Genomic DNA, 27,171 nt, shown 5'->3' on the forward strand with positions numbered 1-27,171 from the left:
GTGGTTCAGCATACCAGGTTGCTTTGACCTCATTGTCCCTCCATCTTATAATGCTACTATGTCAGCACAAGTCTTGGTTACTCTGAGGCAGGGGAAGAGAGCATAAGATGACCAGCCTGAAATATTTCCTCAAGGAAAGGACACCCATCAATTCTGTCCACTATTTATTCATTAAAGAAAGTCACACGGCCACTCCAAATTCAAAGGGGGAACAAGGAATAATCCTCTCCACTGCCCTTAACAGGAGAGCAGAAAATATTGATACACAAAGAGATAATTACACAGTTTTCTCCCAATTGTTAGGAAACGCCAGCAATATTCAGACTATTCAGATGCATCTCTTTTTTTTAGTAAAGAAGATTTATTATCTCCCCGTAGCCATAAATATTTTTGAACTCCAAGATAATTAAGATAAAAGTCACATTACAGTGACTAAGAGATAATTTTTAAATGATTTACTTCCAAATTTACACAGGACTTAAATCTGTATTTAGAGATGTTTACTTAGTTTCCACTCTGAAAAACTTTTTGGTAACAATGTCAGCAATTCTCAAATCTGGCTGTGCCTTGGAGTCACCTTGGAATGTTTATAAACATGGTTTGCTGGCCCTTACAGAGACTCAGATCAAATTGGCCCAGGGTCCAGTCCAGATAACACTAGTTTTAAAAATTCCCCTGGTAAGTCCAACCCAAAGCTGGGGTTAGAATCCATGCATCCCAGTCCTGACGTTATTGTACTCCATGGCTCCTTCAGCCTGCACACCTCCCAAGGAAACCTCCTCAACCCTAGGTCTCAGTTATGTGCTGCTACCTCCCTCTGTTTTCTCTGTATCTTTATATTGTATCCTTTATCACACTGCACTATATTTGCCTAGATTCTTTGCTGTATGTAGCTGTAAGCCCTATAAACATAAGTATGTGTTGGAGTGTCTGGGTGGCTCAGTCAGGTAAGTGTCTGCCTTCAGTTCAGGTCATGATCCTAGAGTCCTGGAATCGAACCCCACATTGGGCTCCCTGCTCAGTGGGAAAGCCTGCTTCTCCCTCTCCCTCTACTGCTCCCTCTGCTTCTGCTCTCTTTGTGTGTCAAATAAATAAATAAATGAACAAATAAATAAATAATAAATAAATAAATTTTCAGAAAAAGATAAGGTCATGTCATTTTCATTTATCGAATATCTAGCTCCTGGCATGAGGCCTAACACACAGTAGGTGCTCAATTAATATGTGTTAGATACATTAGTAAGCTAGTACAGAAAATTAGACTTAGAACCTTCTGTGATATTACTTTCTGTTCCAGTATAAAGTCTATAGGTACAAAAAAAAAAAAGTCTATAGGTACAGACAGGTAGTTAGGGAATCAGTTTATTTGTATCCTTCGTGAATGACTGACGTTCATCTTATAAAAAGATCCTGGTCTAATTGCATAATGAACATTTATAAAACTGGGTAAAAACAGCAAATAAGATATATTTCATGTTTATTGTGATTATTTGCTCTCATTTGAGGATTAGATGTACTCATGAACTTTTTTTTTAGGAGAGTCAGAAATGGCTTATCTGTTTGCCTCAGCATATTGAATCTGTAAGGATTTGGCTAAGACAACAAGTAGCCACCATACTACTACCTGCAGGGTAAAATATAAACTTATCATTATTCAGAGGCCTTTACAATCTCTCCCCAGCCTGCCTTTCTAACTTCTCTCTGTTGAGTATGGGTGGGAAGAGTAGCCGTTGTGTTTTGAATCCAGAAACCTCAGAGTTCAATTGCTGTACCAGAATATTCTGCGAATCTTAGATTGGTTTCTCAATTTCTCTGGGCCTCAGTTTCCTCATCTGTAAAATGAGGAGAGGGGACCTCCCGTGCCTGATTTGATGGTTAAGTAAGATATAGCACAAGACCATGCTGTGTGGACTGGAGAGCTTTGTCTATGCAAATGCTGCTTGTATTTTTTTAGCTGCCAAAGAGAGCTACTGATAAATGTCACACTCATCTAGTTTCTCTGCTTTGTGCATCCCTTAGCCTAGCAGACTTTTCTCATTTCTGGCTGTCCAGACATTTTGCTCAGTAATTGTGTCTCCTTCCCTTCCCTCTTGAATTGTTATTTCTAACTGAGTCTGGGCAGTGGAACCCAAGCAGTGATGGGGAAAGAGGCAATGTGGATTACCAGATTTTCTGTTGCTCTGTAAGTGGGGAACAACGGGGGTAGAAAGGACAGAGTAATGCCCCCACACATTTGCTCACTAATTTCAACATGCCATTTACTATTAATTATTCCCATAGTACTTCAAAGCATATTTTGCAAAATTAATAAAGTCTGAGTAATTTGAAACCTCTCCCAGTTAGCCTGCCAATACATCTCTGCTGAGAAATGCAGTAAGTGGAATTCTGCGAGAATGATTTGATCTATGGTTCAGGGACAGGAGGATTACTGAGGAATTTTATATGTTCTTAGAGTGCCTTTCTATTTCAGGAGAAAAATAAGACAAATTCCATTTCACAGAAGCAAGTGGAGTTATACCAGAGGATTGCTTATTTAGCAAAGAAGTGAATTTTTGCTCTAAACCACATTCGTTATGTTCATAAATATTAAATATAGAATGCAAACAATTGAAAGCAAAAACGACATTTGCAATTGAATTCTAAGAAACTGATGCAGACATGTGATTGAAAATATTTCAAGTGTGTGAAGGCCCATATCATTTTTTGCATGATTACATTTGTTTCCAGAACTCCCTGTTGAGATTACAGACTTATACCAGCATTTATCAGCATAGCGTTATGGAAGACCGGCTCTGCACGATGCTCTGTGGCGAAAGGTTTCAAGATTAAACCAGTTTGGTAAACCATGCATGCTCTTGTTCCCCTCTTGGAGATTCACAATGCATGTCTGCCTATTAAAACTCTGAGCACTCCAACAGTAAAGATCCTGTTTAATTTTGTTTAACTCTCTCATTCCCAAATTTCTTTTGACTGTGAGAACTTCTGAAGGGTAATCATTATCATGTGTTATTATTAATGGCTAAAAACCTAATGTCCTCTGAGGTACCAACTGGGAAATAATTATATACATGGATTAAATATATCCACTTGCCCAGGTAATGTCCAGAGTGTCTTTTCTCAAATGGAGCTGCAACAGGAATTGTGTATATTTTTACATAAAGCATAAAGCAACTAGCCATAAAGGGTTTGTTGTGGTGGGGGTGGGGTTGGTAACAGCTTTATTGAGCTAGAATTCACACACAGTTCACCCATTGGAAGTGTGCAGCTCCGTGCTTTGTGGATATTCAGAGTTATGCAACCCTCACCATAGTCGACCTTAGAATATTTTCATTACTTCATGTCCTTTGTGACTTCATGATTTCATGTCCTTTGGCTGTCACTCCTCGGTCTCCTTCCCCTCACCTCAGCCCTAAGTAATTGCAAACCTACTTCCTAGTTCTATAGGAACTATATTTGTCTATTTATATAAATGGAATCACATGCTATGTGGCTTTTGTGCTGGTTCCTTTCAATCAGCATAATGTTTTCAAGGTTCGTTCATACAGTGGCTTGTGTCAGCACTTCATTACTTCAGCAATAAAGAGTCATGAAGATTGACAGAAGACCAGGAACATAAGAAAGTAAGTGAAGGGTAGGGTTGGGGAGTTGCCATATTGAGAACTACCTGCTTCCTACAGTGGGTGCCATGATGGGTGAGCACCCTGGCTAGGTTAGAAAATGCCCTGCCAGGAGAAGGAGGGCCATCTTCTTGTCTTTCTTTCCTGTCTGCTCCTGCTTTTGGCTCCAAATCTTTTCACACATATTGAATTTACCTCCTCTGCAAAATCTGTTTCCTGAAAATTTTCTGGATCAACACTGATGCTGTTTTTTGATATGTGGGGCTCCAGGCTTGCACCTATTTCTCAAAATGAATATCTCAAGTCAGAGATGGTAGTACTTGTTTGCTGTTTATTCACTGACTTTAGGAGGGAATTTCCAGGGGGACTTGCATGGAGCTTCAGTTAATCCTTTAAAAATGTAAAAATAGTCTGGAGAGATAATGCTGCTTCTCTCCTGAGGCAGCTGCTAGAATCACTATAGGGATATTATATTTTGCAAAGCGTCTCACAGCAATTTTCAGTAATTAGCTCCTAAGAGCTCTGGGGGTGAAAAGAGTTCTTTTTCTTAATGGAGCAGGTGAAGTAGGACCTGGGCTCAGAATTTACCACCCCGTCCTACTGTCCCCAAGAAGAGAAAAAGTGAAAGAAAAAGAAAAGGAGGGGTGGATTGTAATCTTCCCTGCGCAGCTAAGATTTAGGTAGATTTTATGCAGATTCCTTCCATTTTCCCAGGTTGTGACTGTCACTTGCATCCCATTGCCTGCTGCTTATTATTGATGGGTGAGCATAATGGCCCTTTTAGCTTGTAGTTCTCAGGGACCCAAATAACTGTAGGGCAGGTGTTTTGGAGGTTGTTCTGGCACTGGCCTAAGGAGACCCTAATAGCGGTCTGACTGCTCATGTCACTGTAATGGTCTGTACTTAGTCTGGGTTACATTCAGGGGAATATTGATTCTGAGGCACTGGAGCCATGGAACTTGGTCTAATTTTATTCATTCAGTCAGTCAACAGTTCTTTAGTGCATACAGTTTCTAGATAACAAAGAAGACAGCATCTGCCCTCCTGGAATGTATAATCCCTCAGGTTCTAATAAATCATGGTTGTCTCATATCTCTTGTGGATTCCATGAAATAACAAAGGATGTCTCAAGTTCGTTCATTTCTGAACTGAGCTCTCTAGACCCCAAATGAGCAAGAAGGTGCATTTACATGCTATGTGCCAGCCCCTCCTCTGTATGCCTCCTCTCCTTTCATCTTTCTAGCAAGACTGCATGTAGGGCTTTGTTAGGACCCCTTGACCAAAGAAGTTGAGGCAAGGTTTATTAAGAGACAGAACCAGGATTGACTCTAAGACTCTCTGACTCCAGATCCCATTCTTTGTCAGTAAATCAGTGCTACTCCAAAAGCCTGAGAAACTTTGGCATTGGTCACAAAGTTGGGGGATGCTAACAGGTGACCAGAGTGATTCAGAGGGATTTTTGTGTCTTGAATCCTGTGGTGCAGTGGAAAGTGTATGGGCTTTCATAAATCGGTTACTCTCAGTAACTAAAATTCCAAAAATAGTGGCTTAGAAATTAAAACTACATATACTTTTCATGCAAAAGGTTGGTATAACCCCTTGGTCTTCAAGGTAAAGGGCCCTTTCAGCTTTCTGTTTCTTTTTCCTCAGTGTCCAATATCTGCTAGAGGTTCCAGATATCACGTCATAGTCCAGGCATCAGGATGAAAGAAGGGTTAAAAAGAATGTGGCCCCCTCCCTTTGGGAAGACTGTTTAGCATAATGTATTTACTTTCATTTCATTGGTCAGAACTTACTCACATGGCCAATTACTGCAAGGGAGAGAGGAAAATGTGATCTTTTAGCTGGGTGATGTTTCCCCAAATGTGAATTAAGGTTCTATTACCAAGGAGTCTGAATATGAGAAGATAACTAGCACTCCTTGTTCTAATATATTATATCCTTCTTTATTATATGATAGAGTCTTAGCTATAACCTATTAACTGAATTGATTACAGTTTTTCATTCATTCAACAAATACTAGTTGATGCCTACTATGCGCCATGCACTATGCTAAGTGCTAGGGATACAAAGACCAGTAAGACACAATTTGAACTGGATTTCATTATGATAGAAAAATTCTGTGCACTAAGGAACACAATTATGAAAGTGATTCCCAAGGAGAAAAAATTTTTTTTGCAAATAATAACCTGATAAGGAATAGTATCAAAATTATACATATCAAACTCTTACAACTCAGTAATTAAGAGACAACCCAACTAAAAATTGGGCATAGGATCTGAATGGACATTTTTCAAAAGAAGTTATATGAGGGACACCTGGGTGGCTCAGCTAATAGAGCATGTGACTCTTGATCTCATGGTTGTGAGTTGAAGCCTCACATGGGGCTCCACACTAGGAGAAGGCATGGAGACTACTTAAAAAAAAAGTCTCCATTCTTTTTGGCAAACTCCTGAATAATCTTGAAATTTTTAATGATAATCTCTTAAATGGACAAAGACATTTTTGAAAAGAAACATAAATTTATTATGTAAAGAAGAACTAAATCCAGAAATGGTTAGAAGAAATTTCCTCTGACGAGGTCAGGATGGTTTTTTGTTTGTTTTTTGGTTTTTGTTTCTTTAGTTTTTCTTTTCTTTTTTTAAAGATTTATTTATTTATTTGAGAGAGAGAGAGCGCATAGGCAAGCAAGCATGTGTGAGTGGGGGGAGGGGCAGAAGACAGAATCTTTAAGCAGACTCCCCACTGAGCATGAAGCCTGGGGCGGGACTCTATCTCACCACCCATGAGATCACAACCTGAGCCAAAACCAAAAGTCAGATGCTTAGCTGAGCACCCAGGTCCCCCTGGGGTTTTTAATTCTATTAAAGTGTTTATTTGAAAACAACAACTACCTTCTAATATGGCAGATTATACTCTGTATTGATCTGACTAATCTAATCCCTCTTAAAAGGTATTAGATGCAATTTGAGTAAATCTAAAAAACCAAAAGTTTTAAGAAGAAATGACAAAGAATTAAATGTGAGGAAAAAGTTATCTAACCATAACACAAATATTCTTGGGTGTTTCCAAAGCCCCCCAGATTGGTATCTTTTTGGGGCACTGGGGTGGCTCAGTCAGCTGGACATCTGCCTTTGGCTCAGTTTGTGGTTTTGGGGTCCTGGGATCGAGACTCGAGTTGGGCTTTCTGCTCAGTGGGGAGTCTGCTTCTCCCTCTCCCTCTGTGATCACTCTTGCTCTTGCTCTCTCTCAAATAAATAAAATGAAATATTTTTAAAAATTGGTATCTTGCCATTGTGAGTTAATACCACAATATTCTTGATTTTCTAGTTATTTTTCTTGTGTAATTCTGAGTTGTGCTTGCACTCTCTCCCAAGTATGAAACATATCTTTCTATAGATTTATTTCACTTGGTCCACTCAAATCAATAATATCTATTGGTTCCATCAACCTCCTAAATTCTGCATGTTGTTGTTGTTTTAGGATTTTTTAAATTTGTTCATAAGAGAGAGAGAGAGAGAGAGAGAGAGAGAGGCAGAGACACAGGCAGAGGGAGAAGCAGGCTGCACTCAGGGAGCCCGATGTGGGACTGGATCCCGGGTCTCCAGAATCACGCCCTGGGCTGAAGGCAGCGCTAAACCACCCAGCCACCCAGGCTGCCCAATTCTGCATGTTTTTATACTCCACAGAGAAGACGAGGCATCCTCGGATGCCCGAGACACATTCCAATCAGCCTTTCAGCCCCATCATTCTTCCAAAACCTACCTCTTCAAGGTCCAATGACCTTTATGTTTGCAGACTCAATGGTCAATGCTTGGTACACAGGTATATGCCACCTACCAATGGCAGCTCACCATTTACTCATTCATTACCTTCACTTGACTTTCAGGACCCCTCTATTTTGGTTTTCAGACTTTGCTATTTGCTTATTTTCAGTCTTCTTTGTTGATTTGACCTGTAAGCATTGGGTGCCCCAGGTGTCAGTTCTCAGACATCCCCTCCCCTCTAGCCACACTTCCCTACTCATTTCCTAATGAGCCTAACCAAGTCTTATGGCTTTAAATGGCATCCATCTGCTTATAATACTCAACATTGTATCTCCAGCCCTCACCTCTATGAACTCCTGACTTGTGCTTCCAGCTGCCTATAAAGTATCTCCACTTGGGTGATAAATAGTCATTTCAAATGTGACATGTTCCAGAACACTCTCCCTGACAACTCTGATTCTTTTGCAGGCTTTCCCAACTCAATAAGTGGAAACATTTTTCTTCCATTTGCCGAGGCAAAGCACATGGACTTATGTTTGTTCCCCTCACACACTAGTTGTGATCTATCAGCAATTCCGCAGCTCTCCCTTTGGGTATACTCAGAAGACCACTTCTCAACATCTCCATTAACACAAACGGTCAGCATTTCCGTCTGGATTATATGCAATAAATGGTCTTCCTCTATCTACTCTTGTACCTTTCCAATTAATTCTGCACATAGTCAGAGTGAGCCTCTTAAAACATACCTTGGATCATGTTATTCCCCTGCTCAATGGCTTCCATCTCACTCAGAGAAAAAGGCAAAGTCTTTTTTTCCCTCAAATGTGACTTTCTCTAGCAAATGATACTATGCTTCTCTTTCTCTTACCAAAGTTGGTTTCTCTCTATTCTAGATGAACCCTTTTCCTGCAGTTAGCTATCTTGAAAGCATAGGCCACCGAACACAGAGAATATTGAGAATAAGTGGCTGAATCAGAGTATTTCTATTTGCTAAAAACAAATAAAAAATAATGAGTAGTGTTGATGATGCCGTAGTAATGAATGTTTATAACAAGTAACAATGTCAGTCTATAAGTTTAGGTGTTTCTAGATGTACTTTATTTTCCCATATCCCAATTTATATGTAGAGCAGTGTTGCCCCATAGAACTTTCTGGGAGGATAGAAATGTGCTATATTGGCACTGTCAAAGGTAGTAGCCATTTACCACTTTGAACAGCACAGAGCCAGGCCCCCCTATTCTTCCCAGAGGCTGAAAACAGAACCAATGTTGGGCAAAGTCAGTCAAAGCAAAAATTTCCCAGACTCTCCAGGGCACTCGCCTTCTCTCTTTATTCCCTCAGTTGCATTTAAGTTACAAGACTCCTTGAGAGTTTCTGGTTCCAGCTGTCATTTGCTGAAATGTCTAAGTTCTTATCTGGGTCTCTGGTCATTGACCTGTCAGGTGATCATACCTTCTCATTTGCTGGTCAGCCCATAAGTATTATTTGTGACCTTGTGGTATGTCTTGTGTGTGTGTGATGTGGTGGAGGGAGGAGGGTGGTGACGGAGGAGGGTAGTGATGGGTGAATAGACACTTGCTCTAATATCTGAGAATATTCAATTCTGTTATGGAAAACAGAAATGGGATGGTAATGCTCATAAAATATGTTAAATATGGATAAGTTAGGAACTATTGAGATATGTTAAGCATAAATTAAGTAGGGCCTATAAATACTGAACACAGAAAGAAAGGGAAGGCCTAAGAGAACTCTAATTTCCACAAAGCATTAAATGTACCTGGCGCACGAGACTCACCTAATTTTCATGATAACTAAATACAAAGGAGGGCTACGAAGCACTTGATATTCATGAAGTCTTAAATTTGCCAGCCATTGGTGACACCCATTTGGGCCCCAAACAGCCTCTGCCACAACTGCTCATCAGACTAATTGGTGAGCCACAGCTCTGGCCAAGACTACTTACCCCTCTGTGTCTCCTATAAAACAAGAGTCTGTGCCAGTCCCAGGCATCTCTGTCTCTTGGACCCCTTTTCCCAAACCTCGTCTTTGGTCCCCATAGTCACCTTATCAGTAGAGAAGGCTCATGGGGTGGGGAGAGGGTGCCTACGAGCATTGCCTAATCCAAGTTTCATCTTTCCACCTTGCTCACACCCTTTCCTAAATATGCTATGCTATCCCATCACTTGCTCTTTGTTTCTTGCTGGGTATTTTACATTGATTTAGTAAATTTTGTGATTTGCACATCTTAATTTGGCCTCTGAATCTTTCTGATACAGCACCTCTGGGGTAGCTTGCCTGGTGGTGGACTTAGAGCCTATGAAGGCATTGAGGTAATTGTCTCATGACATTAGAGGTAAATCAAAGACTTTCAAATACTCCCCTGAGTCATTCAGGGAGTGAGGCTGCCTAAGGCTCTCTCTGCCTGGGCACAGGCTGTACGTGGTCCGCTGCTGTTGTTCCACCATGCTGCTGTGGGAGTTCATGGCAGCATAAGCCACCTCCATGAGTCCAAACTACAGAGTGTGACACAGCCATTGTTTGCTCGCAGATCCCTAGCTTTTTCCTGATCTGATTCCTTCTTTGGAACACCTGTCAGTGGGCACCTGGGTTGCTTAGTGGTTGAGCATCTGCCTTTGGCTCAGGGCGTGATCCCAGGGTGCTGGGGTTGAGTCCCACATCGCAGTCTCTGTGTGGAGTCTGCTTCTCCCTCTGCCTATATCTCTGCCGCTCTCTGTCTCTCATGTATAAATAAATAAAAATTTTTTAAAAAATGAACACCTGTCAGTGTCTGAATAGATTTTTTCTGCCTCCTCCCTCAATTTGAAGGGTATCTCCTTTGGAAAGCAATTTTTTTTTTCCAAATCTGTTGATAATAGTATAAACTTTATGCCTCTAACCCTTAAGGAATTTGGTTTGATTCTGATAACCTAAGCTTTTTAAACTCAAAAATGCTTTATCTCAAACTATTATCTCTGGTTTCACAAGTCTATTTTGAAAGTCAATGTATCTTTTCTATCTCTGCATTTCTTTCATGGCAACCATACCTGAGGCACACACACCCTCACACAGACACTCACAGATACACACCCACAGACACGACCCCCACACACATACACACATATCATGCACACAGCCTCTCAGCTGCCTGAATGGGGGGAAAGAGGAAATGGAATATTGGGGAAAGAAGAAGCATAGGTATTTCAAAATACTGTTCTTCCCCATTTGTGAAGGACCACACGTAGCTATAGTTGGAGCTCTAGGAAAGGAAGTCCACGGGATGTCTGACCTCAGGTTTCAGATGGTTTCTCCCTCTGTGTGTCTTGGTCCTCTCTTCTGCTTGTCTTCATACAACAACAAGATGGTTGTTGGCAGTTTCATGACAACATTGTCCATAGAGTACAAAGGTGCCATGATATGTGGTTCTGGAAATATCTTTCTTACCCTCTGTATAATTTTGCTTTTAAAGTCTCAAAACTTTGGTTCTTCAAGGGAACGAAGATAACAGTTATTGATTACCTTCTACATATTGGATGCTGCTTCTCAAGAGTTCCCTTTTAAAAATGTAAATTCCCCCTGGCAGGGAAAATCCTTTAAGCCCTCATTATCCAACCCCTAGAATTAACTTATTAGAAGCATTTCCATCTGTCATAGCCAGCTGTGATCAAGGCCATGTGAGACTGGAGTTGAGCTAGTCATACCATGGTGGGCACGAGGTAAGAGCTGTGAGAAGGAAGAACAGGGCAAAGGAGGCAGACTTCCAAATCAAAGTTTGCCAACCCCACAAAATTCACACCATGGTAGTCCTGTGCTAATTGATGTGCTAATCAAAAATCCCTGTAGATTCATTTAAGTAGTTCTAAGAAGAAAATCTGTTTTGCACTGAGGATAGCTAGTAGTTTGGGTATAAATGTGAAAATCATGGAACTCATTACTTAAAAAAATTCTATTTGCCTTTTTCTATCAGTCTAAATTATATAGTTTAAACATCATTTCAATGCTGAGAAATGCAAAATATTGATAATTAGATGAGAGAAGAAGTAAAGGTCATACAGGTAGGCTTTGTGTTTGTGTTTTACAATTTATATTATATAGACTGATCACAAGTGGTCAATCAGCATGCATAAATTTAAATGACCTGGTCACACAATAGAATACTACTCAATAATGAAAATGAAGGAATCACTGATATATGCAACCATGTGGATGAATTTCAAAAACTTAACTTAGTAAGGGGTGCCTGGCTGGCTCAGCTGGAAGAGCTTGCAATGCTTAATCTCGGGGTTGTGAGTTTGAGCCCTGCGTTGGGTGTAGAGATTACTTGAATAAATAAAATAATTTTTTTAAAAAATTTACTGAGCAAAAGAATCTAGACACAGAGAATATGATTCCATTTATATGATATTTTCATATATGTGCATTTTACCAAATATAAATTTATCATATATAAATACCACAATGAAAAATATTCCAAAAATATTTCCTGGTCTTCTGTTGGCCTATCTTTCCTCAGAACTGGCTGACTGCATGTTGACTAGAAGTCTAAAGTAACTGACAATACAGATATATCCAGCATAGAGTTTTCAGGGCAAATTGTACAACATGCAAACTACTATAAGCTGGAGTGCTATACATAGGGTTGTCTACATGTCATGTTATTAATCACTTTACTACATAATATTACCTCCAAAATACAGACAATTCAAATACATCCCAGTGATAGTGTTTTGGATTTTTTATTTATCTAGATTTTTAAAAAAGATTACTTATTTATTTATTTGAGAGAGAATGAGAGTGAGAGTGAGAACGTGAGCACACAAACAGAGAGGAGGGGCAGAGGGAGAGGGAGAAGCAGACTCCCTACTGAGCAGGGAAGGGAGCCTGACATGGCACTCACTACTAGGACCCCAGGATCATGACCTGAACCAAAGACAGACCCTTTACTGACTGAGCCACCAGGTGCCCTTATAGATTTTTTTTTTTTTTTTAAGATTTTACTTAAAATCTTTAAAAATCTTTGGGTGCAACCTCTACACCCACCTGGGGCTCAAACTCACAACTCTGAGATCAGGAGTCTCATGCTCCACCAAATGAGCTAGCCAGGTGCCCCTAAAATGCTTTTTATTTATTTATTTTTAAAGATTTTATTTATTTATTTGATAGAGAGTGAGCAAGCAAGTGAGAACATGCGCACAAACAGGGGGAGCAGCAGGCAGAGAGAGAGGGAGAGGCAGGCTCCTCGCCGAGTGGGGAGACACGTGAGGGGCTTCATCCCAGGGTCCTGGGATTAGGACCTGAGCCAAAGGTAGATGCTTAACCAACTGAGCCACTCAGACACCCCTAAAATGTTTTGTAATAGGAAAAGTGAAGACCAAACTAATCTCTGCTTCATTTAAACAAAGTCTTCAAGTGGCTTACTCTTTCCTATCCTACTCCCTATGAATTTCTAGAAAAATAAAATAAAAAATAAAATAATTCAGCTCTGGCCTTATATAATACATATACCTATATTCTTTTCAATACATAATAGTAGATTAAAACATTATCTGCACCTCTTTTATGCAGACAATAGTCTGTGGTACAAGAGTAGCTGCCTGGAAAAGTGAACTAAAGTAGTGTCTTTAAGACAGAAATAATTCTGAAAGGCATATGGCACATTTTCTCATCCAAATATTTCTTTTCTTTTTGAGAATAAGAATCCTGATTATTTTCATTATTCATCTGCTCCTGTTGTTTATTCCTTTCCCGAAGTCATAATCCCCTTCTTGAGATATCCCAGTTGGTTACTATGGAAATGATTATTTTGCTACAAACATGGAATTATGACTTATACAGTAGAGAATAAGCAGCAGAAGCAAATGAACTCTTGGAAAAGACTTAGTCTTGTTAAAGCCAAAATAAGACTGAAAACTGTGAAAACCCTAAGAGAAGTTGTCCAAAATTTTTCATGAGGCAATAATTTAACTTGACATTTTCTCAAATAATTATTAAATCCATTGATGAAGAATTTATGGCTTGAACATATTTATGGGCACTCATACCTGCATAAGTTACAGTCATTCTAAAGTTTTGAACCTAATGGTTCAAAGAAACCAATGGTTTAATATTAGTATTAATCATTTCATTCTTCTCCTGTCATACGCCTAAAATGTACTTACAACCCTATTTTAAGCTCAATCATTTAAATTCTTGTGCAGTCAAGGGGTGCCTGGATGGCACAGTCAGTTGAGCATCCAACTCTTGGTTTCGGCTCAGGTCATGATCTCAGGGTTGTGAGATGGAGTCCTCCGATGGGGTCCATGGTCACCTCAGAGTCTGCTTGAGACTCTCTATCCCTCTGCCTCTCCTCCCCGCCTTTCTCTTTCTCTCTCTCACCCTCTCTTTCTCTCAAATAAATAAATAAATCTTAAAAAGAAAATTCAGGGCCACCTGGGTAGCTCAGTCAGTTAAGTGTCTGTCTTTGGCTCAGGTCATAATCTTGGGGTCTTGGAATTGAGCCCCATGATGGGCTCCCTTCTCAGGGAAAGTTTGCTTCTCCCTCCCTCTCTGCCCTTCCTCCTCACTCATTTTCTCTCTCTCTCAAAATAAATAAATAAAATCTTTAAAAAAATAAGTTCCTGTGCAGTCATATTTGACTTTATATAATATCTAGAATTTGATTTAATGTTTTCTTTTGTTCTTATTATATATATATTCTTTCCCATATTTCTACATCATCTTAATATTTACTGTATTTATTGATTCATTTTAGGTAATCTCCATGCCCAACATGGGGCTGGAACTCACAACCCTAAGATCAAGAGTTGCATGCTCCACTGATGGAGTCAGCTAGGTGCCTCAATATTTACAATTTTTAAATTACATTTGAGAAAGTACTTATCCTGGTTTCCTGTGGTGGAATATGTATGTTGTATCAAATTGTTTTTGCCATTATAAATTAAACTGCTATAAATATCTTGATGGCAGGTCTTTAAAGAAATTCTCTATGATCAACTCAGAGAAGCTGGGGTTTAGGGCAATGAGTGTGAAGATTCTAACGTGCACTCCCCTACATACACTACATGTCCTCATGAACTGCTTGTTAAATCATATAGATCATCATCCTATACACTTACTTGAGGGCAGGTAATATGTGTGGCCCTTAAGAGGCCGGGAAACCAGGACAAGAGAAAGTTCCAAAGAATTTCAGGGAAGAAAGCAAACCTTCTAGAACCAGATGTCTAGGGAAGCTAAGCAACTTGGCTCAGGCCTCCTTTGTGAGGAGGGCAATTTCAGAGGCTGGTGTTCTCCTTTCCATGTCATTCTTTGCATTGCACCAAACTGTGCTTCTTAAGGAGCTAGCAGAGTCTTGGAAAGACCCTGAGGGAACTCAGTGTGTTTCTGACTTCATATAGGTTGTTAATTTTTGTGTAGTTTCTCTTCCAAAAATGATTTCAAGCAGATTATATAGAGACCTGAAATACAGTAGAATATTGCCAAAATAAAAAAAGCTAATCAGGTCAAACACAAAGTATGAGCAAGCAAAGTTACTCCCCTTGCAGGTCATCTGGAATTGGAAAAGATGTTGACACCAATGTCACTCTGAGCTTCTTCAAGGCCAGAGGAGAGAGGAAATAAAAACCAGCACATGATAAACCAGTTGCCCAGGAGAAGAACAGCTTTGTCACTGAATCTGTGTTTTAGTGGCCCTCAAACTCCAAGATATTGCCAAGTCATGCTTCCATTCCAGCTATGTACTTTAAGGCTTCCTTATCGTGACAGGAACTGTTACCAATGTAGGCTGGATCAATAAAGCCCAGTCCCAGAAGCACCTCAGACTTGATGACTACATTGGGATGACTGCTGCCAAGTGGGAAATCATGGCTTGATGGGGAGAATTTAGGCATAAGTATTTGAGAGTCTGGAAGCATTGTACTGTATTGGAATTTGATTTTAAATACTTCTTTTCTGATTATAGATGTAATATATAATATAGCCTTATTGAAGAAAATGGACAAAGTATAAAAAAGAAATAAATGTCAGTATAGATCTATTGCATATAGAAGTTTTTAAACTTTTAGGTATATATCTTTCCATAAATTAAGGAATGTATGTGTGTGTATATATGCAGGTATGCACACAGTTTTGTACATGCATATGTACAAAAATGTATATATGATTAGGTTTATGATTAAATGTGTATATAATCATGTATATAATGTACAATCATTTATGTACATAAATGTACATTATATGTATATATAATCCATACACATATGTGGAAACCATAGACAAAGCAAATAGGAAAGAGGCAAACTGAAAAGATTCTCTGAAGCCCTGTCGTGTAACTGTTAGGATTTATTGTTTTATTGATGTTTTAAGGATTTTTATTTATTCATGAGAGACGGAGAGAAGAGGCAGAGACACAGGCAGAGGGAGAAGCAGGCTCCTGATAGAGAGCCCGATACAGAACTCTATCCCAGGACCCCAGAAGTACAACTTGAGCCAAAGACAGATGCTCAACCACTGAGCCACCCAGGTGCTCCAACTGTTAGGGTTTTAAAAGAGTCTCTTTGGCCTCATCAGGGGTAGAAAGGGAATCTGGTTAAAGGGATTGTCACATGTTAAGTCCCTCCATTTTCCTAAGACTCATATCCCAGTAACATTTAGTAATTCTCTGTGTATGGGTCCTACATATTTCTTGTGGAGTTTAACATAATTATACATGTGGTTTTTTATTTTTAAATTATTTTAAAAATTATTTATTTATTTAATCATTTAAGTAAGCTCTACACCCAATGTGGGGCTCAAACTCATCATCCCAAGATCAAGAGTCACATGCTCTTACCACTGAGCCATCCGGGCACCCCTATGTGTGTGCTTTTTAACATTGTGAACAAAAATATTTGTTTTTATTCCCCTTGCCATTTCTAATATCTATGGATTTTTATAGTTTCCTTCTGCATCTCAAGGCTTAACTAAATTCTCTTTTAACTCTTAATATTTTTTTTCCTGCAGGGTTTTTTCAGAACGAAATGTTTCCTGAAAATAATGATGCTATTGCTTCTTTGTCAATTGACAAATTTTGGAAACGCAGTTATATCTACTGATTATCTTTCTAAATATGAATAGTATGCTGACACTATTTTTCTCATCATTTAACTTCATGAATCAGTTTTCTCATCTGTAATTACTATTTTTAAAAAGGTTTATTTATTTATTCATGATAGACACACAAAGAGAGGCAGAGACATAGGCAAAGGGAGAAGCAGGCTCCCTGCAGGGAGCCCAATGTGGGACTCGATCCCAGGACCCTGGGATCATGAGCTGAGTCAAAGGCAGAAGCTCAACCACTGAGCCACCCAGGCATCCCTGTACTTATTATTTTTATTATCCTTTAATGAATGCCTATACATGACTCTTGATGGGATTAAAGGTAAGCCAACAAGAAAAATAAAGAAAATTTATCTTTTCCACTAATTCTTGCTTTCCTGGTCACATGCTTTTTCCTTTCTCCTTCTTATGGATCAGTCTTATATCTATGTAATAGGAAGAAACGACCAACAGGCAAGGCAAATAAACAAATGTGAGCCTACAAAGCAGCTAAATCTTCTTAAATCACACAACGTTTTACAATTTACCAGGGACCCTATTATGGCATATAGTAATAACTCACAATATTAAATAACTATTTTCCTTTAAATTATGTAAGACACATAACTGATGCAAGAAATTGAGGACATTAGTAAGCACAAATAAAAAAATCTAAATTAACAAGAATTGTCATATCCCAAAGTAACCTTTACCTTGGATTTCTCCAGATGGAGCCTTAGACAATGGCTCACGGGCAAAGCTCTTGTTTCTCTTGGAAAGTGATCCCAGGGAATGAGAGTGGCGGACCGGAGAGAGGGAAATTGTAAGAGAAGGAAAGGCAACTCAAATGTGTATTATCAGATTGTTCACCACTGTGGGTGAGTAGAACTCAATTTCACTGGGTATCTCTTGGGGAGTTGAGACATATAGAATATGCTTCAGATTGTCCACTTGGGAGATAAAGAAGTGAGTATAATTCAATGGTGTGTTGGAGCTTGCTTGTCCCAGCTTGGCACAGCCTACTGTGCACATCTCTTGCCAACTTAATGTTCAGTGACATCATGTTGAAATCCACCATGGTGGGAAAAATTTACATCAAGGAAATTGGTGAATGCTACAAATCAGGGCTCTTTTTGTCAGAGGACCGGATGTTAAACATTTGCCAGCACATTGTTTGAAATATTTATCAACTGGCTCCCATTCCCCTTTAATTGGAGATAACCTCATGAGGCATGAACTCCCTTGTTCTTCTGAAGCTGCAGATACCTCCAAAGGCAAGGCTGAGAGGGCTTCTATAGACAATTCACAAACTGGAGAAAATCTCTCAGCAGCAGCAAGGTGCCAGCAGGTGATACCTGCACACATGGTTTCAACAGCAAGAACTGAAGTAAAAAGGCTGGCTAAGGTGGGGTGGGGGTGGGGCAGGCAAAGCACAAGAAGTATCCAACCCAAGCACTATTAGTGTTTAGACAGTTCTTCCGTGTCTGGGTGCACCTCCATGCACATGCATACACATAAAAGCACGACTTTGAACCCACTCACTGTACCACCCATACCCCGTCTCCCTAGCTTTTAGTCACTTGACAGTGTGGAATCTAGAGAAACACCACATTTAGACACCACAGACAATAGATAGTGAACATTTTTCATGTTAATCTACAAGCGGTTGTAGATTATGAGATATATCATATTTTACTGATCTCCCACAGTTTGCACTTCCAGGCTATATCCAATTCCAGATTGGATATGGATATGGATAAATAGAGATATGACATACATATTTTACATGTATCTTTATACACATTTCTGATAAATTTCTTTAAGTACAATTACTGGGTCAGAGGACATGCATAGTTTTAAGACCCTTTACCCTATTGCCTTGCCCATATGTGTATCAACAAAGCCTATACTTTATGATCTTTTGAAATCTTTTCTAACTTCATTATTTTATAATTTTTTTAAAGTTTATTTATTTATTTAAATAATCTCTACACCCAATGTGGGGCTCAAACACAACCCCAAGATTAGGAGTCTCACCTTCTTCCAACTGAGCCAGCCACGCATAGCATTACTCTATAGGAGTATCAATGATTCTTGTAGGATTAGCATAAATCACAATAAGTAAATAGATTCTTTATTGACTCTATATCTAATAGCCCCGAATAGTACATACTTTTGAAAACAAAACAAAGCCATTTTACTTTAAGAGCTATATCTAAATAAATAATATTATTTCTCTGTATTTATGATCCATGGGGACAAACTTGCAGCAATCTCAAGATTGATTTTTTTGAGATTTTAAAACTTAAGTAAGACATTCCTATAACTGTTATTAATCACCAGTCTTAATGTATTATTCTAGCATGTCTTTAGACTCAAGAAGGCTTTGTCTATAAATCCACCCTACATAGCTATTTTATTTGGAAGAGAGCATAATGCAGATGACAAATGACTCATTGTTCCTGGAGCAAAGTAACATCATTCTGGAACAAAAGGAAAAAAGAAAAATAGTAACAAATATTGTAATATTTTTGAATTTGGATTTATTTGTTTCTTCAACACTGTTCTAACTTTCTGTTTATTCCATTTCTCAAGTCAGATTTTTAATGACAAAAAAAGAATGTTTGAGATCTTACATACAGGCTCAGATATTTAACAGTTTAAGACATTGTGACTGTATTCAATTATATTGCTCTGTTAGAGATTAGAACATACAAAATCACCATCACGAGGTCCACATAGGGATTTCCTAAAAGTTTAAAATTCCACATCTACCATAAGGTTTACTGATTACCTTCTCTGTGCTAGCTGCAGTGCTAGGTGCCAGAGATAATACAGTAAACTGGACACTGTCCTTGACCTCATAGAGCTTGCAGTTAAAAACCATACTCCAATGGAAATGATGAAATTAAGAAGCAAACACTGGAACTTCTAGGTGATCCTCCCCACCTCCCTGATAACCCCTCAACCCCTCCCCCCACTTCCCCAGGCTCCATAGCTTTCTCAGACATTAAACATCCTAATTTCCTTTTTGAAGAGCAAAGGAGGGCCTGGTTCCCACCTAACTCTAAAGGAAAAGCTCCAAAAAGTGATTTGCTAGATTGCATCACAACCGAAATGCATCCATTTTTTTTTTTAAAGATTTTATTTATTTATGAGAGACAGAGAGACAGAGGGGCACAGGCAGAGGGAGAGGGAAAAGCAGGCTCCATGCAGAGAGCCTGAAGTGGGACTCAACCCCCGGTCTCCAGGATCACATCCCACACTGAAGGCGGTGCTAAACCGCTGAGCCACGGGGGCTGCCCTGTTACCTTTCTCTTATCAAAAGGTTTTCAGGGGGCACCTGGGTGACTCCGTGGTTGAGGTCTGCCTTTGGCTCAGGTCTGATCCCAGGGTCTTGGAATCAAGTCCCGCATCAGGCGCCCCTGCATCTCCGTCTATGTCTCTGCCTCTCTCTGTGTCTCTCATGAATAGATAAATAAAATCTTTGAAAAAAAAAAAAAAGGTTTTCAGTAACTAATCTGATATTATTATTGTCTTAGTAATAAAATGTGAATTTTAGCAGAAAACAAAGCTTTAAGTCAAAGGGATAGCTGGGAATAAGTAATTTAAGGCACTGGCGAGCACATAGAATGTATTTGGACAGAACAAAACAAAGTGAAACAAAACAAAACTAGCAACAAATATTTCAGGGGATGGATGAAGGCATCAGGCTACAGCAGGAAAAGCCTAGATTTTGGATGACAAAACACACCTGGGTTCAAATGCTTTCTGAGTGTCAGTTTCCTCAAGTACAAAATGGGGATCATAGCATCTGGTTTGTGAAAACACTGATTTTATCTCTGTGGAGTGGAGATTAGGTCTGATAATGTCTGTAAGTACAGAGAGCACTGGAAGTGCTCAGTGGATATTGGCTATTGTTATGTCTTTGAAGTCAGATGGAGGAGGTGGCTGCGAGCCGGCATGTGGGCCCTTTCTCAATCCCTTTCCTTTTCTGGAAAATGGGATACAACAGGGTTCTTATCCAGAGCTGAACTCCGATAATTTGGAATACGAATAGGAAAACTTGGAGGAAGTTTGGGAAGAACAGACCTTTTTTTTTTTTTTTTTTTTTTTAAATTTAGGCTTATTTTTATAGAGTAAAGCAGTGGTTCCTAAACTTTAATTTGCCTTAGAATCACTCAGGAAACTCCCCCCACCTTCTATGTTAACTTATTCAGTACATATTAACTGTAAACATACTGTGAGCCACAGATACTCTGTTCTCAAGAAACATGCTTTTAAATTCAAAGTCTGGGGCCCATTCCTAAGAAATTCTGATTCAGATCTTGAGCAGGTCCCAGGAATCTGCATTTTTTAAAAAGCACCCTCATCATTCTGAGTCAGGGCAGCTATGGGCAAACTCAGAGAAAGCTGGCTGGAGAAAGTGTGCCTAAATTTTCGCTCTGAGAATGCACTGTTTGGGAAAAGCCTCCTTAATGGGCCTTTTGGTGATTCAAGGGAAAAGCCAACCTTTTCAGAAGTGGAAAGACTGAAGACAAAGCTAAGTTGAACAGCAAAGTAAAATAAAAGGCCATTTCATTGTGAGTGAGATGAAATCTTGGCAGATTGTTTCTTTCAGGAAATGCTCCTTTGTTCTTAATATAGATCTAGACCACATTGAATCTGGACATAATTTTTCTTCCCAAAGAGTTACTAGTAATGCCAGGAAAGCTGGAGCAGAGGTGGGCAAGAGAAGCAAGACCAAGCGGTGTCGATTTTCTTTGCCACTATAAAGCCTGCAAAGGGATGGGACCAGAAGTATCAAAGCCCAAAGTCTCTGCTATGATACATAACCCTTTGGTGTTACTTCAGACCAAACTGAAAGCAGAATTCAACTACCTGCATATTTTTAAAAATAGGCTCCACGCCCAACTCAACTCATGACCTCAAGATCAAGGGTCTCGTGCTCTATGGACTGAGTCAGCCAGGTGCCCCTCAACTACCTTCTGATCTCAGACTTTCTACCTGATTAAGTTCTTTCCAACTTATCTCTTAACTCAGGCTAAAGACCCTGTGGGCCAAGCAACCCTTGATAGGAACCAGCAACTTCTTCAAGCAAGAAGGACTGCCCTGAGCCAGCAGGACCCTGTGACTGACTCCAAGATAATGATGGACTTGACCATCACTGCCTACCTGTACGACCCACCCACCTTTGGCCCACATTTTCCTCATATAAACTGGGAAGTATTGTCAGCGTTTTGGAGCTAGCCTTTGAGATGTTAGTCCACTCTCTGCCCATGTTGGCCTCACTGAAATTCCTTCCTTGTTTCATCACCACTCGGTTCTCGGCCTTTAGCTTCTGTTAGCGGTAAGTGGGAGAACCTGATCTGTTTGGACTCCCCAGAGCCAGATACTCTTGTACCCCTTTGCCCAGGCTACAAAATGAGGGGGTTTATGCAAAAGACCAGCACTCCTTCCGAGCACCTGGCAGGATTTGCCTTGGACCTAGAAAGATCTGATTGCATAATCCCTCCTGAAGGTGCAACTGATGATCTGTCCCTCTTCTCCCTAGAGAAAAATCCTTCTTTATTTTGGACTTGTTCAGTATGAACTTTTAATAACGCTCTTGAAGAGCTTATGTGAGCTGTTTGAACTCTAAAACATTACAAAAGAAATTCTCTTTCCAGCTAAAAACATTGGCTTCATTAGAAGTCTAAGTAGAAACTGCTTGATCAGTTTTGATGAAAATGGAATTGTTTATAGTTAGCAATTACTTTTTTGGCATCCATATAGCAATCTGTTTGCACTCTTTAAGCAAGCTCAAAATCCTCACCATCTTATTTTAAGAAAAAAAATTCCCATTACACATGTAATACCTGCTCCTAATGAAAATTTAGAAAATAAGATAAATAGAAGATTAATAGAAGAAAAAAATCATCAAGAGTCTCACAAATACATTGTGAGGTATTTTTCTTTCAATGTGTACCTTTTTTACACAGCTGCAATTACACGTTCTACATGAAATTCCATATGTTGCTTTCTTAAAAATCTGTTTTTAAAACGTCTGCTGACTCTATGAAGCAGGAAGAAATATCATTTGGAAGTTAGTGACTGATATTATCCCTTATTTTAAACTTCCAGTGTGTATTTTCTTATAATTCTTTTCCATACTTTTTTTTTTTTTTGTTTTGAAAGAGAGAGAGCACACACAGGGTGGATGGTTGTGGGGGGAGAGCAGAAGGAGAGAGAGAATCCCAGGCAGGTCCCATGCCTGGTACAGAGCCCGACATGGGGTTCAATCTCATGACCCCGAGATCACGACCTGAGCTGAAATCAACAGTCAGAGGCCTCACCAACTGAGCTACCCAGGAGCCCTTCTATATATACATATATACATATATACATATAATATATGCAATATATTATATATACATATATGTAATATATTACATATAATATATGTAATATATTATATACATATATATTATACATATATACATATGTATATATATTATAATATTAGCAAATTGCAATTAGGTTGGATTAAAGATTTGTTAACACAGGAAGCTTCACAGATCCTATCAGAAAGAGGGTAGGAAGAGGCTCAGTGACAGATCAGATCTGTTACTTGGTGTCCTAGTAGTCTTTCCCAATCAAACCCCAATGACTCATGACTCTTACTGCAAATTTTAAAGGTACAGAAAATCATCATTCATGTTCCAAGGCAGAAAAAAAATAGGGCCACCATGTTGCACTATGTCACTCTGGTTTGGTGTGGGGAAAGCACTATTTAAAAGTAATTCTCAGGGCATTCTCAGCCACCCAGGTGGCTCAGCGGTTTGGCGCTGCCTTCAGCCCAGGGCCTGATCCTGGAGACCCGGGATTGAGTCCCACATCGGGCTCCCTGCATGGAGCCTGCTTCCCTCTGCCTGTGTCTCTGCCTCTCTCTCTATCTCTCTGTGTCTCTCATGAATGAATAGATAAAATCTTTAAAAAATAAAAATAAAAAATAAAAGTAATTCTCAGTTTCTTAACAGAATGCCTGGTATAGCCATTGTTCGCAAGTGCTTAAAGAGAACACTATACATTACTGTTGCCAGTGGCCATTAAACATGCAAAAGTTTTCTGAATCTGAAGGATGTGTCTCAATAAGCCTGTTTCCTGGCACTAGCAAGTGGAAAGAGGAGTGCCAGGAGAGGTCATATGGAAGAAAGGGCAATAGGGCCAAGCTTTGCCCCTACACTTGCATCCCCAGCTGGAGCTCTTGATTTCAAGTCTTAACCTGAGTGGATGAGGGATCCTCAGGCTTTTTAGTGACAACTTCCTCTTTCTGGAGTTCTTATTTTTCATCTCTGTCATGGTCATGTGAATGTATTTTCTAGAATTTTCTTAAGTGGGATACAGGGATTCTTCACATTCTGAGATGCCACATACTTGAGAATGACATATATAATTTCATATATATAGATGAAACTCTGGTGTCATGATCCTTTTTCAGAAGTCTATAGACACACCTTCCTTGTCTTCTAGAATTACTAGGATGGGGTCAAGTGTGAGGTAAGCCTGATTTGTACCTTTTTTTTTAGTTATCCTTTTTTCTCTCTGCTTGGATTGTTCTTTACTTTTCATTTAATAAGTTTTCTAGAATATAATTAATGGAGCTACTATTATTGTAAATTCCCCAGATATATTTCTCCTCTGTGTCATCCAGTTTGTTTTCTCCCCTTTCTCCTACAGCCCTTCCAACATTGTCGGCTGGTGGAACCTATTGTCCAGGGGTGAAGAAATCAAGATTAAAGAAGTTTCCAGAGTACAGGAGGAGATGCTCTTAGCAGAAACAAATGGATCCTGAGTAATTTGGATGAACATATGGGAAGTTACTCCAGGGCTTAGAGGTGGATGCACGTACACAAGCTCAGCGTGCTCTTCCCGAAACACCTACACAGCTCACTTCCTCACTTCCTTCAGGACTCCACTCACATGTCACCTCCTCAGGGAGGCCTCCCTTTCAATCTGTCCCCAGGCCCACCTTCTTTTTTTTTTTTTTTTTAAGATTTTATTTATTTATTCATGAGAGAGAGAGGGAGAGACAGAGACATAGGCAGAGGGAGAAGTAGGCTCCCTATGGGGAGCCCGATGCGGGACTCCATCCCAGGACCCCAAAGATCATGACCTGAGCCAAAGGCAGACGTTCAACTACTGACCCACCCAGGTACCACAGCACCCCTCACCTCCTGCTCCTACATTCCCATCCTCCTTACCCTGCTCTAGCTTTTTCTACAGCATGTATCACACGTGCCACAGCACAGGCTCACTTCTATGCTGTCCCAAAGCCTTTTCCCTGGATCTACTTTGCTGGGCTGCATTAGACTGACCTCCTGAGTCTTTGTCATTCTGAATGGACCGAACACATGAAAACCTTGAGATTTCCCTGTTCCCTCCCTCTCTAGTACCACTCCCAAGGTGCCCTGTCACCGTCATCTCTGTTACCTCCTGTTGAGTTGTTTTTCCAAAGTCTCTAAGTTTCATATAATGAAACTGATATATTGTCCACAAGTGCTTACTTATTTTTGTCCACTCCTGTACTAGAATATTTCTTGGCATGGCACATAGTAGGCATACAATATATGAATATATTTCATGGAAAAGCTTAGGAGAGTTAGTTTGGAAATGGAAACTTTAAGAGGAGAGTCTGCTCTGGCCTCTCCAAAAGGCCATGGCCATGTAATAGGAGAGAGTTCCTCTTTTCCTGCTTGGCCTTCAACTTGTATTTGTGGGCTAGACGGAGGTGGAGATCTGATGCATTTCTCCCTAGAGACCAGCTCGTTTTCTAGGGACAAGAAGTGGGAAGACCTGCCAGGTTCTCATGGTCCTTGTTTGCCATATGGTGAATTTTGGCAGGGAAGTGGGCAACAGTGCTTCAGGGTTCATACCCAGATTCGCCATTTCAAGCTGGACATGTTGTCATACTTGTAATTTACCTAATGAACACTTCATAGAGAATGCAAAGGTAAACTACAGGCAGCTCAATTCATCCCCCAAAGGGCAGGCAAGAGACTGCAGGTCTATGTTATGTCTGTACTACAGAATATCTTAAAGCAGTATTTTTAAGTTATTGCTTCCAAGTACATACAAATGCTTTTTACTCATTTATATTGGCCACATTCACTATTCTCATTTGCTGTACATTAGTGAGTTTTTACTGTTTTAACGAAAAGAGGTCTAAATGATTAAAACATTTGGATACAGATTGTTCATAGATAAATGTTTTATCCATTTGTAAAGTGCAAGAGGGGAAGATTAAAAGAAAAGAAAAGTAACATCAAACCCCACAGAAATAAGTAAAACATATTTAATTGATTCTTTGGCAGTTTACTGATGCTGAGGCTTTTTTTCCCCCTTGGAAATATATAAAATTTCCCTTTTATCTTCTCTAAACCATGCCAGAATAAATTAGTGACTGCATAATTAATATCCAGGTATTTTGTGATATTTTGATAATGGGCTCCCCCTCTCCTAATCTCATTTTATATTTCAGACCACACACTCTCAGTTTGTTGATAATGCATTTAGTTACAGCCGGAGATATTTCCAGGTCTAAAGCCAGGTTCACATTTTTGCTTTGAAGAGACAGAAATTCCAAACAAATACAGATGGTCAGACCATAAACTTAATTAAAATTTCTGCTTTGCTGGATGTTACATTAAATATGGCCATAATGCCAAGAGAAATACATGAAAAATCCATTTGTATTCACATCCTGCTGCTTCCACGTAGTATAAAATAACAGAATGCTAAGAAGTATGTGTTTGTGTATACGTGTGTGAGAGCATGTGTGTGTTAATCCCGTTCTCTTTTGGCTTGGCTGTCATACTAGTCATGTTTTGACCAATAAAAGATGGGTTTTAATTAAAATCTGGGATTGGCCAGCTGTACATCTGTTAACTTTTCTTCTATACATTCTCAAGCACTAATTTAGGTACTTTCTGAAGTAGTGTGATTTGCTTCTTTTATGCAAATCTGGAACATTTGTATCTTTCCTAATTAGCCCGGGATATTTATTTAGAATTGTATAGAGATAATTACTCAACTCCAGAAGGGTAATAAAGGTGGTGCATAAGAATGTGAAACAGCTTTCTTCTAGAATTTGAAATGGAGGGAGGAAGGGTTCTCTGTCATTTGTAGGTAAGGACTCCTAGAGAGGACAAGTGAGGATGAACAGTCCAGTGTGGCTAGAACAGGACAAGCTGGGCACAGGCTGGGCAGGGAGGGCTGAAAGGATAGCTGGAAACACATCTGACAGGTCTGGTTGGCCATGTGGTAGGACACCAGCCAGTTTCTACAGATGTCTTAGGCCAATTTCCCCGAGAAAGATGAACCTGAGACCTGAGACCTGGGCTTATGTGTGAGGACTTTAGTGGTGAGTGTGATCCCAGAGAAAGGGCAGAGATACAAATTGGGGAATAAGCGTATATTTCAAGTTGGCCACCACTATGGGCAACTGGTTGCTCTATCCAATAGGATCTTCCATGGAGGCCAATGAAATGCATCTCAGGACCCTCTGTTATAGGCTGAATTGTGTCCTCCCCAAATTAGGGCAGGCCCTAATGCAATCTGTCTGGTGTCCTTTTAAGAAGAGTGAATGTGAACACACAGAGGGATACAAGGGATGCGTACCCACAGAGCAAAGGCCATGTGAGGACACACCCAGAAGGTGGCCATCTACAAACGAAGAA

General features: G+C 39.7%; 1 long non-coding RNA gene across 1 annotated transcript; it reads left to right on the plus strand.

Annotated features, from left to right (window-relative positions):
* Positions 1-3,476: 3,476 nt before the first annotated feature.
* Positions 3,477-26,400, plus strand: LOC125752484 (uncharacterized). Its single transcript, XR_007402066.1, has 3 exons — positions 3,477-3,620; positions 21,497-21,803; positions 24,173-26,400. It is a non-coding gene; the product is annotated as an uncharacterized LOC125752484 (long non-coding RNA).
* The last annotated feature ends 771 nt before the right edge of the window (positions 26,401-27,171 follow it).

The sequence above is a fragment of the Canis lupus genome, chromosome 14, assembly GCF_003254725.2.
Source record: "Canis lupus dingo isolate Sandy chromosome 14, ASM325472v2, whole genome shotgun sequence".
Taxonomy (NCBI): domain Eukaryota; kingdom Metazoa; phylum Chordata; class Mammalia; order Carnivora; family Canidae; genus Canis; species Canis lupus.